The 14,042-nt window shown below is 41.1% G+C and overlaps 1 protein-coding gene and 1 pseudogene across 5 annotated transcripts in view; both read right to left on the reverse strand.

Annotated features, from left to right (window-relative positions):
- ARHGEF9 (Cdc42 guanine nucleotide exchange factor 9) overlaps nt 1-14,042 on the reverse strand; it is a 407,314-nt gene that overhangs the window by 246,738 nt on the left and 146,534 nt on the right. The gene's annotated exons all lie outside the window — the stretch shown is intronic.
- LOC149119620 (uridine-cytidine kinase 2 pseudogene) lies at nt 1,993-4,113 on the reverse strand (annotated as a pseudogene). Its single transcript, XR_016228251.1, has 2 exons — nt 3,177-4,113; nt 1,993-3,066 (listed from the first exon to the last, which is right to left on the reverse strand). The product of XR_016228251.1 is annotated as a uridine-cytidine kinase 2 pseudogene (transcript).

A 14,042-nucleotide genomic window follows, 5' to 3' on the forward strand; every position in this document is an offset into this window, starting at 1 on the left:
TTAAGATACTGCTTGGGACAACTGTATCCCATATTGGAAGGCCTGGGTTGCAGTCCCAGCTCCAATTCTGTTTCCAGTTTCCTGCTCATGCACACCTTGGGAGGCAGCAGGTGATGGCTAAAGTGATTGGGTCTCTGCCACTGGGTAGGAAACCTGGATTGAATCCCTGGTTGCCAGCTTTGCCCTGGCCCACCCCCATCTATTGTGGGTATTTGAGGAAAGAACCAGTGGATGTGAGAGCCCACTCATCCCACCCCAGATTCTCAAACAACAACACATTATTATTGTTTTTAAATTAACGCACTCTGTTTTTTTATCTTTACAAAAAAAAAAAAAAACCCAGTTTATTCATTTGAAAGGCAGAGTTACAGAGAGAGAGAAGGGGAGAGAGAGAGAGAGAGAGATCTTCCATCTGCTGGTTCACTCCCCAAATGGCCACAATGACCAGGGCTGGGCCAGTCAGAAGCCAGGCGCCAGGAGCTTCCTTCGATCTCCCACATGGATGCAGGGTCCCGAGCACTTGAATCATTCTCCACTGCTTTCCAAAGTGCATTAGCAGGAAGCTGGATTGGAAGTGGAGCAGCCAGGACCCAGACTGGCACCCATATGGGATGCTAACACTGAGGCAGCAACTTTACCTGCTATGCCACAGCACTGCTCCCCCCTCCAAATAATTTTTTTAAATAAACAAATTAGAAAACAAGAAGGAAAACTTTCTCTCTGTCTCTCTGTCACTGTCCACTCTGCTGTCAAAAAAAAAAAAAAGAAAACAAGAAGGAAAAACCTAAATGTTGTAAAATTTTGAGTGTATTGATATTACTGAGGAAGGAGGAGAAAACCAGTACTTCCTTTTACTCAGTCTGTAATGATGTCCTAAACCTCTGTAATATCCACCCTGCCTGGGCTAGCTAGTTTGAGGCTAGTAACTTTATAGCACCTCACCCAAACCCTCCACTTCACAAATTCCAATATGTAACCACCAGAGTGACCTTCACATACTTTCAAATTAGAGGAGAGTGCTTCAATTTTCTCTAATGGATTTTTTTTTTTGCTGGTAGCAGGAAACAGGAGAGTAGGACAATATTTTTCATTAACCAGAAAGCAATTTTGTGAAAGTTGGAGCTACCGAAATTATTCCTGTCCCAATAGCATTCCAGAAAAGTGTTCTTTAGCCATGTCTACTTCTACTGTTGCCTTCTCTGTAGATTATAAAATTTCACCACTTCTATGTTTCTTGAACCTAACCTTCAACCCAGTGCTTTGTACACAGCAGACTCTCAGCAAATGTTTGCTAATGGATTAATTAACGCTACTCAAAATTGAACCATCATGTAAATGTGTGGCCAGGGAGCTATAGCAGAATGGAGTAAGAGACACAAGGTAACTTGATGTGACATAAATATTGTCACATCTTTTTATTTGAAAACATTGAATATCAGATCATGTCTTATTGAAGAGGGGAGTTCTAACCTCCTGTTGCTAAAGAAAACACTATCCAAAAAACCATCTCCCAGATCCTGTTAAAACTGGACTAAAATTCTTCTAGTTCGTAGCAGAGACCCAAAGGACACTTTTGGTTTGGCAAAAAGATTCTAGTCCATGATGTCTTTCAATTCATATGCTGTGACAAAGTAAGACTGCCACCAATTCACACCCACTGAGGCTATCTTCAGTGTAAACCTTGAAGCAATTAAAAGCTGGGTAAAATTAAGAGTTAGCACTGGTAGTTTGGGGGAAATTTCGTGGCAAAATTCATCTTCTCCTTCAAAGTGTAAATGAAATCCTCACCCATGTAAAAAGGTCCCCCTTCCCAGTAGGCCAGCTGCTGCCAATGAGAAGTTTTCTTACATTATACAGCTTGTGCCTTGCTTTACTGCTTATGAAAGCCATTCTCTATGGGGCAGCCCTAGATCAAGCTGTCAGCCCTTTGAATTGTCCAGTCTATTTGTTGGGCTGACCCTTGCTGAGAACAGACCTTGAGCTTTCTCTGCCTAAACCTGCCCAATTACTTCATTCTTTTTACTACCCACTGCTATCCTGAAGCAATACATGATTGCTAATTAACCAATGGAGAAAAATTAAAGGAGCTGAGAGAACAGGAATGTGAAAGGGAAGGCACTTAACACTTAATTGAATTGAAAACTTTTATTACAATAAACTGTACTCAGAACAAAAAACAAGATAGTTTATCTAGGACTATAACTTCAAACATGAAAACCATTTTAAAAGAATCATCCTGGAAACTGAATTGGCCAGTGAGCTAGAGAGGAATATCTCCTTGAAGCACTTTCTAGACAGAGATGAGGGAACGGTGCTTCTGGCCCATTTCTGATGCTTGGACAATTCTTAACAGCCATTTCCTTTGGACTTTGTGGGGGAAAGCAGGAATCTTAAAGAGGCACTTTGCTCACTCTGATTTCATGTGTGTGCTTAGACTTCTCAGGTAGATGGAAATTTATCTCATGTAAAAGAGCTCCAGAGAAGAAAACTCTAAGGTCTTTTTGTCATTCATCTTAAAATTCGGCAGCTCTCAATGTCAAGGACTATTGCTTTACATTTTTTTCCAAGTTCTTCACATTAAAAATGCTCCATTTTCTCTTGTTCTAGCCTCTGGAGACAAAGCACAATTATTCATTTGAAGACCATTTTTCAACAGTCCCCAAGTCTCTTCTCCAACTCAAGCAATTTCAGCTTGTCTAAGCTTTCTTTGAAGGTCTTCCTTTTTTGGATCTCCTCAGGATTCCTTTCACTTTCTCTTCATCTGCTGTTAAATATGGAGTCCATAATTAGATAAAGTGCCTGATAACTAGTGAGTACAATGGAAAGCTGCCCTTTGCAGTTGATCAGACTGTTTTGCATACACAGATTTTTTTTCAACATTAACAGTAATAGTCACACTGCTGTTACATGTAAGGTTTTTTTTTAAAAAAAAAACACAAAAATAGATTCTTTATAAGAACATATTTATAGCTGATTACACTATTGGATTAATAATTAAGCATCATCAGTAATAGCTGGAAGTTTGTTACTTAAGCTTAGAGTGAAGTTCTGCTTCATTTCACCATTCTAGAATACAGAAAGAAAAAAGTTAAATGCATTTCCTCTCTGTGATATTTTTCTAAAATACAGTAATTCTCTACAGTATGTAGAGATGAAAGATGTCTCCTGATCCCTACCTTGTATCCTGGACATGGAGGCTCAGGCTTGAAGGAGGCAGGAGTTACTATGGCTTGCTGTTGGGCTCTGGTATCTGCTTCTTGGGACAGCCATTGGTCTGCCGTTTGGCATGCCCACCGTTGAGGATATCCTGGATGTGTTTCACGATGAGGTTGATGGCCACGAGATTATCTGCACCTCTAGGAATTATCACATCAGCGTATTTTTTCGTCGGCAAGCAGAATTCCTCAAAGGTGGGCTTGACGAAGGCAACATACTGAGACAGAATCTGCTCAAGATCCCTTCCTCTTTCGCTGATGTCTCTTAATACTCTGCGGGAGAGACGGGTGTCGGCGTCTGTGTCCACAAAAAGCTTCATTCGGAATAGGTCGCGGATCTCCTGGGAGTAGAAGGCCAGGATCCCTTCAAAGAGCACCACGTCAGCCGGGTAGATAGTAACTGTCTCCTCCTTCCGGGAATGGGAGACAAAGTCGTACACCGGGATCTGAACCGTTTTCCCTTCAGCGATTTCTTTGAGTGTCCTGAAGACGAGCTCACTGTCAAAAGCATCCGGGTGATCGAAGTTGAACTGGCCCTTAAGGGCCTTGGCTTTCTGCTCTGATGTGAGAACTCGATAGAAACTGTCCTGACTCAGAACGACCACCTGCTTCTGGCGATAATCCACTTCGTTCTGGCCCAGGAGCTGCACAATCTTGGCACAGACGGAAGACTTGCCGCTGGCAGTGCCACCACTGACACCAATCAAGAAAGGTTCACAGCCATTGGAATGTTGGTGGTTCTCCATGGTCTGCTCTCTGTCGCCCGCCATAGCTCGAGATGCCCTTTCCCGCTACAAATGATCACGGACACCGTCTCCACGCCCACAACGGCTTCTTCCGCTCCCGGCAGCCAACACTGCACGCTGTACGCTGCACGCTGCACGTGCTTACGCACCACCGCAGGTACCTACTCTGCCGCCGCGTGCCTATTGGCTGCTCAGAGCACAAGGGTGGTGCCGCCGCCAGCCTGCCCATTAGCTGCAGGAGCTGCGCGCCTTCTCTGCTTGCCCTGGTCGCCTAAGAGAGGTTTCTCATTATTTTTCTAAGTAAATTATGGCACATTAACTTGCTGGAATATTATATAACCACAGGAAAAGGATCATGACTATCAAGAGTGTACAGTAACAGAGGTAGAAAAGATTTATGTATAGCTTATGGAAAAGTGAAAGAATGCAAATGATAATTAAGTGACCTCTTGTCTATGGCCACACTGTACTTTACTTTATTAGAGCACTTATTATTTTATATTCCTGTTGTTTCTGTACATATTTGCCCCTTCAAGTCAGTGAATTCTGAGTCAACTTTGTTGTGCCAGTACTGGGTGCAGGTCCTGGTAGAGTAGGTACAGAGATGTGTTTGTTCAACGAAATAGGTGAATTGCAGCTATATAAAAATACCAACATGGGGGCTGGCACTGTGGCATAGCACATAAAGCCGCTGCTTGCAGTGCCAGCATCCCATATGTACACCGGTTCAAGTCCCGGCTGCTCCACTTCTAATCCAGCTCTCTGCTATGGCCTGGGAAAGTAGTAGAAGATGGCCCAAGTGCTTGGGCCCCTGCACCCACGTGGGAGACCCAGAAGAAACTCCTGGCTCCTGGCACAGCTCCGGCCATTGCGGCCAATTGGGGAGCAAACCAGCAAATGGAAGACCTCTCTCTCTCTCTCTCTCTCTCTCTCTCTGCCTCTTGTTCTCTCACTGTGGAACTCTGACTTTCAAGTAAATAAATAATTCTTTAAAAAATACCAACATGGAAATAAAGACTTGGACATAATAGGAGGTAATAAAAACGGTTATGTTTAGGAAGGTGAAATTACAAGGTTCCTCAATGTCCTGTTTTCCATCAATACAGATTGTTTCATTTTTACCAGACTCTGAACTGTCTTGGTATCTGAGCAGGTCCTTGGGTTTACCTTTACTAAATTCTTACCTCATTTCCAGAGGCACTGCTTACAAACATCTTTTGCCTTATCCTGGTTTTCTCATCTCTCAAATCACACCAGGATATGACCATAATAAACATATTACAGGGATATCTATTAATCTGTACTTTCTAACAATATTGGAAAGTAGTCAAGGTAGGGACAAATCTCTGTGTGAAAGATTAGAAAACAAAGGCTTAAAGAGGCCCATGGTAACAAAGCTAATAAAGGCCAGGTTAGGACTAGAACCTAGGTTCTGATTTTAAGCCCTAGATATCATACTATCCACTTCTGTGCTGTTCAGCCCAAGATCTTATGACCCTGAGATCTCTTATGGCCCCAAGCCTGTCCCTACTTGACCCTTACATTTGCTAGGTGAAAAGACTGGTTAGAATGGAAATAAACAGTTAACTTTTATTGCATACCTATGGTAAGTATCACTACTATACAGGAGTTTTAGAGAAGCAACAGACTCAGAGGGGTTAAAGTAATTTACAGAGGATATAGAGATGTAAGTGGCAGAGCTGACACTCAAACCTACATCTGTCTGATTCCAAAACCAAAAGCCTTGGCACTATCAGACAGGGTATGAGCTTTCCTTCAAGTCAGTAACCTGGCCCAGGCTCCAGGATCAATCATTTATCAGCTCTTCCCTTGAGCCTCATCTTAGATATTTGTCTTGAAAGAAAGAAGACAGGTTCATAATACAAGGCCAGGCTGGGGAGGTGGCAGCTGTGGCCTTTCTGTTGGATGACAATGACTAAGTCTACTGCTCTTCAGCTGCAGGAATCACTCTAAACAGAGTCTGGCTTTATACCCGGTTTATAATTGTGCTATCTCAGCTTTAAACCCATGCCAAATCAAATTTCCTTTCTCACTACCACCATCCTATTTGCTAATCTGTATTAATCTAGGTAGAATGGTGGAGAAATGTAATATAGGTCACTGAATTCTCAAAGTGCCAGATATGTTCTCAATGCTTAGCACATTTAATCCTCACCACAATCTCACAAATATATACTTACATTCCTGATTTTACTAAGGAGCAAGCTAAGATACAGAAGGGTTAGATACTTGCCCAAGGTTACATAAATAGTGAGTGGCAGAGCTGAGATTTGAACTTGAGCAAATCTTCAAGAGTTCATGTTCTTAACCACAATCCATACTGTTGTTCAAGGTATGATGTGGTAACTGAGCAACAAAGCAGTATGGAAAACGTTTACATTGGTGCTAAGCTGACCATAGCTACAATATGACAGTATTTCAACAAATTAATGTAAAATGGAATTAAAAGATAAATGTATTTGGGGTCAAAAATTTTTGAAATGGTCTTCACAAAATTCATGAAAAGTGTCTATTATGAAAAAACTACACAGGGATTTCTAAATTTTCACACCAAAATAAACTTATCTTTTAATTCCATTTCCATTAACTTCTTAAAGTCATACAGCTTCCATCTAGAAAATGCCTTAGTTTACATAGCACTTTCCACATCTATGGACACTTTCCACTGTCTATGGACAGTTGTGATGGCAGGACTGATATTATTAGCCTAATTTTTCAAGGATACAGTATAGAACAGAGGTTGAATATCCAGGTTCTGGAGTTTAACTTGTGCTCAAACCCCACCTTTGATTTTTCTTAGCTATGTCTCACTGAACATATCCTTTTAAGTTCCTCATATGTAAAAGTATTATCACAATGTTATGGGGAAGAACTAATGCAGTAATATATGTGTAGTGTTTCACACAGTTCTTGACCCACAGGAAGCCATCAATAAATATTGGCAATTATTATTAGATGAAATAACTAAGAACCTGAGGAAAGAAAGGCCCATGTTATAGCTACCCAGGGAGGCCTGAGTAGAATAGGTCCTAGATTCCAGGACCATTTACTCAATACAATATTCTTCCCAATACAATGTTCTGCATCCTGAAACTATCATAAATAAGCCAGAAACCTACTACAGGACTGCTGAGGATATGCACAGACAAATGATCCATGGTCATTTGTCTATCACCCCTGCACTGACAATGGAAATTCAGCACTTGGCATAAGGCTGGCAGATAACAGGCCCTCAGTTAAGTATCTACTGAATGAGTGAAACACCTAAGCCATCTAATTGTTCCCACTGGAACCTGGGCAGAGAGAAACAAAATCACAATCTTTGCCTTCAGTAAACTCATTCATACAAGAGAAATGGATTCTCAAATAAATGATTGCCCAACAGTGTGATAAGTAATGTCCTAGAAGGCTTTAAAGATTGCTATGACAATACCTTGAAGAGGAGAAAGTCCCTTTCTACAGACTTGTTACTAATTCTTCTATCCCTCTTCCCAAGGAGAAGAAGATGACAAAAAATTGAAAGAAAATGGAAATGCAGAAGTGAAAGAACAGTAAGAGCTCAAGTCCTGACTTCAAATCCAAAGTGTTTTCAGCTATTCACTGTACATTTCTAGATGGGGACAAACTATTTTCTCTCAGAAAAAAAAAGCGGAAAGCAGAAAAGCTACTTGTATTGGCTCATTCAAGGTTAACTAAGGTTAGCTTTTTTTTTTTTTTTATTAAAAGCTCCTCAGCTAAGGAGTTAGGAGACACTGCGTGGCACTGACCCAAAGCAGCTTTTGAAAATTTCCTGGCTGTGTCAAAGGCTAGGAGACAATCTGTCCATGATGACTGGAGTGTAAGCCACAGGCAAGGGGAAATCCTTCATACCTTTTATAAGGTTCTTTAACAGCGACTTGCAGTGTCAAAATGCATTTCAGTCCTACCAGTTAAATGTTTCTCTAAAATCAAGGATACATATTAGGCAGTTTTGCATGGTGAACTGCTGCCCACTGTGAGTTTATGGTCAGGGATGACAGGGAATTTGCCAACTGTACTTGGTGTTTATTTGGTGTAACTGCACAAATATGCATACCCATCAACTTGCTTCAGGAAGGAAACATGAAAGCAATTATTGTGATTATTAGTTAGCAGCAGTCCTTTTTTCCATTCTTCCACAGAAATTACTGTTCATCATCAAAATCCAAGAGTCTCAGACCCCTTCTTAAGAAGCAAAGAGGATTTTTGCACCTCTGCTCTGACTGACCCTCAGACCCAACAATCTTTCTGTTTCTCTCAAACTCTCCCTCCTGTTCTCCCTCTCTCCCCTATTCCTTTCAACCCACATATAATATATATATATATACACTCATATGTATACACACACACACACAGAACACTAGCCCAACCATTTACTAGCTATGTGACCTCGAGCAAGTTATCAACCAGTCAGAGCTCTGATTTTTTAATCTGTAACATGCAAATACCAGCAACTATCATAGAGAGTGCCTGTTACATAGTGGCAATGTTTAGTAGCTGGAAGCCGAGTCAGAGGTTGTGGTACCTGTTGTATGGTAGATAGGTGTCTCAACATGAAGGTATGTGAATTGGAAAAGTGCTGGTTTTTCTAGGGGTTTGAGAGACTGAGATGGACTGACTCTTTAAGTATTCTGTTTGCGTCAGGCAGCACCAGCACTCTTGATGCAGGTTGTTATATAAGTTAAAAACAAAGCAACTCTCCTCTGGTATTAGAACTTACTTGGACATCAATAATGCTGTAAAAACATGATTTCAAGTCCTTACGTCCTTTCTACCTACCCTCTACTCAGTCAATTCCAGAGCCTTTCGCTCACTGGTCCATGCTTTCCACATCTAAAAAACCGAAACTACTTTGCCTGTCACTTCTCATTCTCTCTCTCCCAATTAAAACAACACACGTTTTCCTCAACTATTCTCCTGCTGGTGACAGCTGACAAGCGTGGGCTGTCGTAACAATGGATTTCCCAAGCAGGGCTTCAAAAGGAACTGGGGGATTGAAGATGACGTATACGGAGTGTTGGAATATTTTAATTAAACAGAAATGTATTGAAACGAACTGTTAAGCTACAGACAGCAATGCTGCTGATGTGTCTTGTCATTGCAGTATTTACCTTCTGGCTGTGTGATGAGAGGACTCGTGTTCCCCTCTAAATGACAGGTCAATAAGTCCCTACTGCACTCCCTCTCTCCTGGGGCCAATGTGTGGGCAGAATTTTCAGCAGGGTCAGCTCTTTGAGCAGACTGCAGCAAAAGCAGCCTGGCAGAGCAGGAACAACAATGATACAAAAGCACCTCAGAAACCCACTGCTTCATAACCCCAAATGGCCACTGCACACAGCACAAAGAGAGAGAGAGGGACAGAGAGGCCAAAACACAACAGATTCTGATGGAAGGAGAGACTCAGAAGATTCATGGGCTAGAAAAGGAGTGAGAGAAAAACAAAGCAGATATAAAAGTCAAGTATAGGAGAGAGAGAGAGAGAGAGAGAGAGAGAGAGCAAGTGAGCATCAGGAAGAAAGACAAGAGAGCCTGGACAGGAGAATGTGAGAAGTGAAAGGAAAGAACGGAGTAAAGGAAAATGAAACAAAGACAAAAAAAGGGCTTTGAAGAGAGAGAAAATAAGAGCCAAAGAATAAAGGAAAGATAAAAAAGAGGCAGTTAAATGAGCCGCTGGGGAAGGGGCATACATTACTAGGGCCCTAACTAATCTGCTTCTTACTTGACATTAACATTTCTTGCTACCTTCATAATAGGATATTACACTTGACACCTGTCAAGGCTATAACCTTGACAAGTAATATGGAAGATATTTGTTTTGATTTTCACTGCATACTTGTCAAAATTTAAAAGCCATTATAACTGGGGCAAGTTGAGAAGGAAGACAGAGAAAAAAGCCAGTAAGAGGCTTAACAAGCCTAGAACTTTTGTCCAAAGTAGGGAATGGGAGGAGGGAGAAGAGACAGAGATACCTAAGCACATATGAACACTTGGAAACTATTTTTTGGGGGGGGGGATTAATAACCTTACCGTACACTCCTCTAGCAAATGAAGATGGCTTCTTTCTTCTGTACCTGCATTTCCAAAGTCTGCATGCTTCTCTTCATCCTACAACTTTAGCCTCTATTCAGGACCTCCTTAATCTTCACTTGGCAAACTGGAAGCTTATCCTTCCTAGCCTCCTTCCCTCAAGCCTGCCTGACCATCTAAACTCTTACTTTCAATCTTTTCCTGGGCCATCACTGAACTCTGGGATGTTTACCCTAGTTGGGTTGCCAGGCTAGGTACCGGAGACGCTCTTTACATCTGGCTAACATGACAACAATGTGAGATTCTACCCTGAACTGGACAATGATGTCTGAAGAGGCTAATTTCTAATACATCAAATTCCTGTAAAATAAAGAGGAAGAAGAGGAAGGGACAGAATTATACAGGTTTTCCACCCCATTATTTTCTCTTAAGTACATGTATCATCATCATTCTTTTAAAATATAGCTCATTAAAGTAGTTTGGCCAAAATGGGCTCTTATTGCATATTTCTTTTTAAAAATCAGACAACATATTCTGTGATTATATGAGTATATCAATGATCTCATTGAAAGAAAAATAATTTAAGGTTAGGAAACCCTCCAAATCTTTCCCCTCTCATGCACCTGAATGTTCTGCTCCTACCTTGCCATTGCTATGTATCACATGTCCGTGATTAGAAGTCGACTCCCCTGCTTACTCAGACGGACTCTGAATTTTTTAGAGATTTATTTATTTATTTGACAGTCAGAGTTACAGCAAGGGGTGGAGGGACAGAGATCTTACATCTGCTCGTTCACTCCCCAGATGGCTGCAATGGCCAGAGCTGGGCCAGGCTGAAGCCAGGAGCCAGGAGCTTCTTCAGGGTCTCCCACATGGGTGGCAGGTGCCCAAGCACTTGGACCATCTTCCACTGCCTTCCCAGGACATTACCAGAAAGCTAGATTGGAATTGGAGTGGCCAGGAGATGGACCAGTGCCCGTATGGGATGCCAATGTTGCAGGCAGCATCTTTACCAACTATGCCACAGCACCAGACTGGCCCCTGGACTCTGAATCTCTAAAAGGTAACCATGCTTCCTTCATCTCTGAGTAGTGTAAGATATTTATAAGAGTAGGCCTTGGGGCCAGCCTTGTTATGCAATGGGTTAAGCCACCAACTGCGATGCCTGCTTTCCATATCAGTGTAGTTCAAGTCCTGGCTGCTCCACTTCTGATCCAGTTCCCTGCTAAAGCCCCTGGGAAAGCAGCAGAAGATGGCCCAAGTGCTTGGAACTCTGAACCCACATGGGAAACCTGAATGGTGTTCCAGGCTCCTGAGTTCAGCCTGGCCTTGCCCTGGCCGTTGCAAGTATTTGGGGAGTGAATCAGTGGATGGAAGATATTTTCCTATAATTCTGCCTTTCATATAAATGAATAAGTAAATATTTTTAAAAATAAGAGTAGGCCTTAACATGTGTCTATTTGTGACCTAGGATAGTTTCCTGCCTAGTTAAATCCTATAGGTCCAATCACCAGAGAAGTGAAACTCCTGTTGACAATGGACATGGAAAGAGGGCAGAGAAGGAGCATACATTGAGCACCTATGTATCAGGAACTATGCCAATCCTTTTCACATGAACTGTTTCCTCCAATGCCCAAAACATCCCTAATCAGTAGATATTATCTTCATTTTTCAGATGGAAAATTGAGATCCTAAGAGGTTGAGTGACTTGCTGATTGTCGCATATATTATAAGTACCACTGACTAGATTTGGAGGCATGTCTACTCAATTGTAAAGCCCATGCTATTCTTTTTATACTACCTTACCTCCAAAGGTTAGTAGAGCTTCTTAATAACCAAAGCCAACTTCCCCTTTTCCAATTCATCATAATCAATTCCTCTAAACATTGATGCCAAAAATACCTTCTGTATTTTGAAACCTTTTCTTCCTATGGCTTCTATGACACTGTTCTGCACTGATATTTGCTTCCATGCCTCTGATCACTATTTCTCATTTTTCTTTACTGGCTCAACTCAGACTCTTTGTTCTAGTTTTCATACTCTTCTTGAGCAATATAATTGAATAAGACATTTCCAAGTATCTGGATGTGGTAGGTTCCCAAGATTGTGTGTTTACCCCTTTCCCCAAGGTCTAGACCCAAATCATTACTGCTTTCTGAACCTCTCCACATGGATATGCTGTGGCCAACTCAAACCCAACATGTCAAAAACTCAAGTCACCAGCCTCACACCCCACTGTCCCAACCTCTCTCAACCTTGCTCACATCTCCAACATGACAACTACAGCACATGAATTACATCCCAATAAATCCCTTATCTAAACAAAGACAAACATATAAAGATTTTCACTATCTTTTGTGCTAATGTATATATATATATAACATTTACTATTGTAAACATTTTAAGTGTATTATCCAGTGGCATTAATTCACAATGTTGTGCAAACATTACAACTATCCAATTCTAGAGCTCTTCATCATCCCACACAGTCTGTACCCACTAAACAATAACTCCCTATTATCATTCCGCAGCCCCTATATCTCTACTTTATGTTCTGTCCCTGTGAATTTGCCTATTCTAAGTACCTCATATAAGTAGAATCGAATACTATTTGTTCATCTGTGTCTGGCTTATTTCATCGAGCATAATATTTTCAACGTTCACTCATGTTTTAGCATATACCAGAATTTCATTCCTTTTTATGACTGAATAATATTCCACTACTTGTTTATATAACACATTTACTATACATGCTGTTATGATGATGGGTGTACAAGTATTTGTGTTCCTAAGACCCCAGTAGAAGGAACAGGCCATCAAGGAGGGAGGCGCCTTTCTCCAAAGGGAGGAAGGAACTTCCACTGTGATAAGGCCTTGATAAACAAGTTCAGAGTTGGTGAACTCAAGGGGCTTCCATAGCCTAGACAGCTCATGGCAAGAGCCTCGGGTGATTGCTGACGTCATAAATAAGAGTGCCATTTGTTAAATCAACAACGGGAGTCACTGGGTACATGCTCCCCACGTAGGATCTCTGTCCTTAATGTGTTTTACTATGAAACTTAAAAACAACACTACTAGTCGAACAATACCCTATACCTTGTACGGTTGTGTGAGGGCAGCCTGTTGAAATCCTTGCTTAGTATATACTAAGTTGATCTTCTGTATATGAAGGTAATTGAAAAAGAAACTTGCTGAAGGGCAGGATGGGAGAGGGAGTGGGAGAGCAGAGGGCCGCGGGAGGGAGGGAGGTGGGGGGGGAAGCCACAACAATACAAAAGTTGAACTTTGTAAATTCACATTTATTGAATAAAAAAAACACAAGTATTTGTGTTCCTGCATTGAATCTGTTGGGGTAGAAACCTAGGAGTGGAATTTTTGGATCACATGGAAATTCCATATCTAATGACTTGAGGAGCTGCCAAACTTTTTCCACAGTAGTTGTGCCATTTTACATTTTCACCAGCAATGCAAGGGGGCTTCAATTTCTCTATATCATCACTAACAATTGTTATTCTCAGTTTTTAAATAATAACCCTCTTCATGAGTATAAAATGCTATCATAGGTTTGAGTTGTATTTCCCTGATGGCACGCAACATTTGTTGGTAATTTGTATAGGTTTTTTGGGGAAATGTTTATTGAAGAAGGCCTTCACCCGTGTTTGAGTTGGGTTGTTTGTTTTTTGTTGTTGTTGTTGTTGACTTAGATAAGTTATTTATATATTATGAATTTTAATCCCTTATCTGATATATGATTTGCAACTGTTATCTCCCATTCTGTGAGTTGTCCTTTCACATCATTGATAACATTCTTTGATACACAAAGGTTTTAGTTTTGATGAAGTCCAATTTATCTATACTTTCTTTGCTTGCTGATGCTTTTGGTGTCACACCCAAGAAATCACTGACAAATACAATGTCATGAAGCTTATCCCTTGTTTTCTTCTAAAAAGATTTTCTAGTTTTTCCTGAAATATTATCTTCAATGGTAAAAAAAATTAAACAGAAACCTACATGG

This window comes from Oryctolagus cuniculus, chromosome X (assembly GCF_051225735.1).
Source record: "Oryctolagus cuniculus isolate XC-2025 breed Fujian yellow rabbit chromosome X, ASM5122573v1, whole genome shotgun sequence".
Taxonomy (NCBI): Eukaryota; Metazoa; Chordata; class Mammalia; order Lagomorpha; family Leporidae; genus Oryctolagus; species Oryctolagus cuniculus.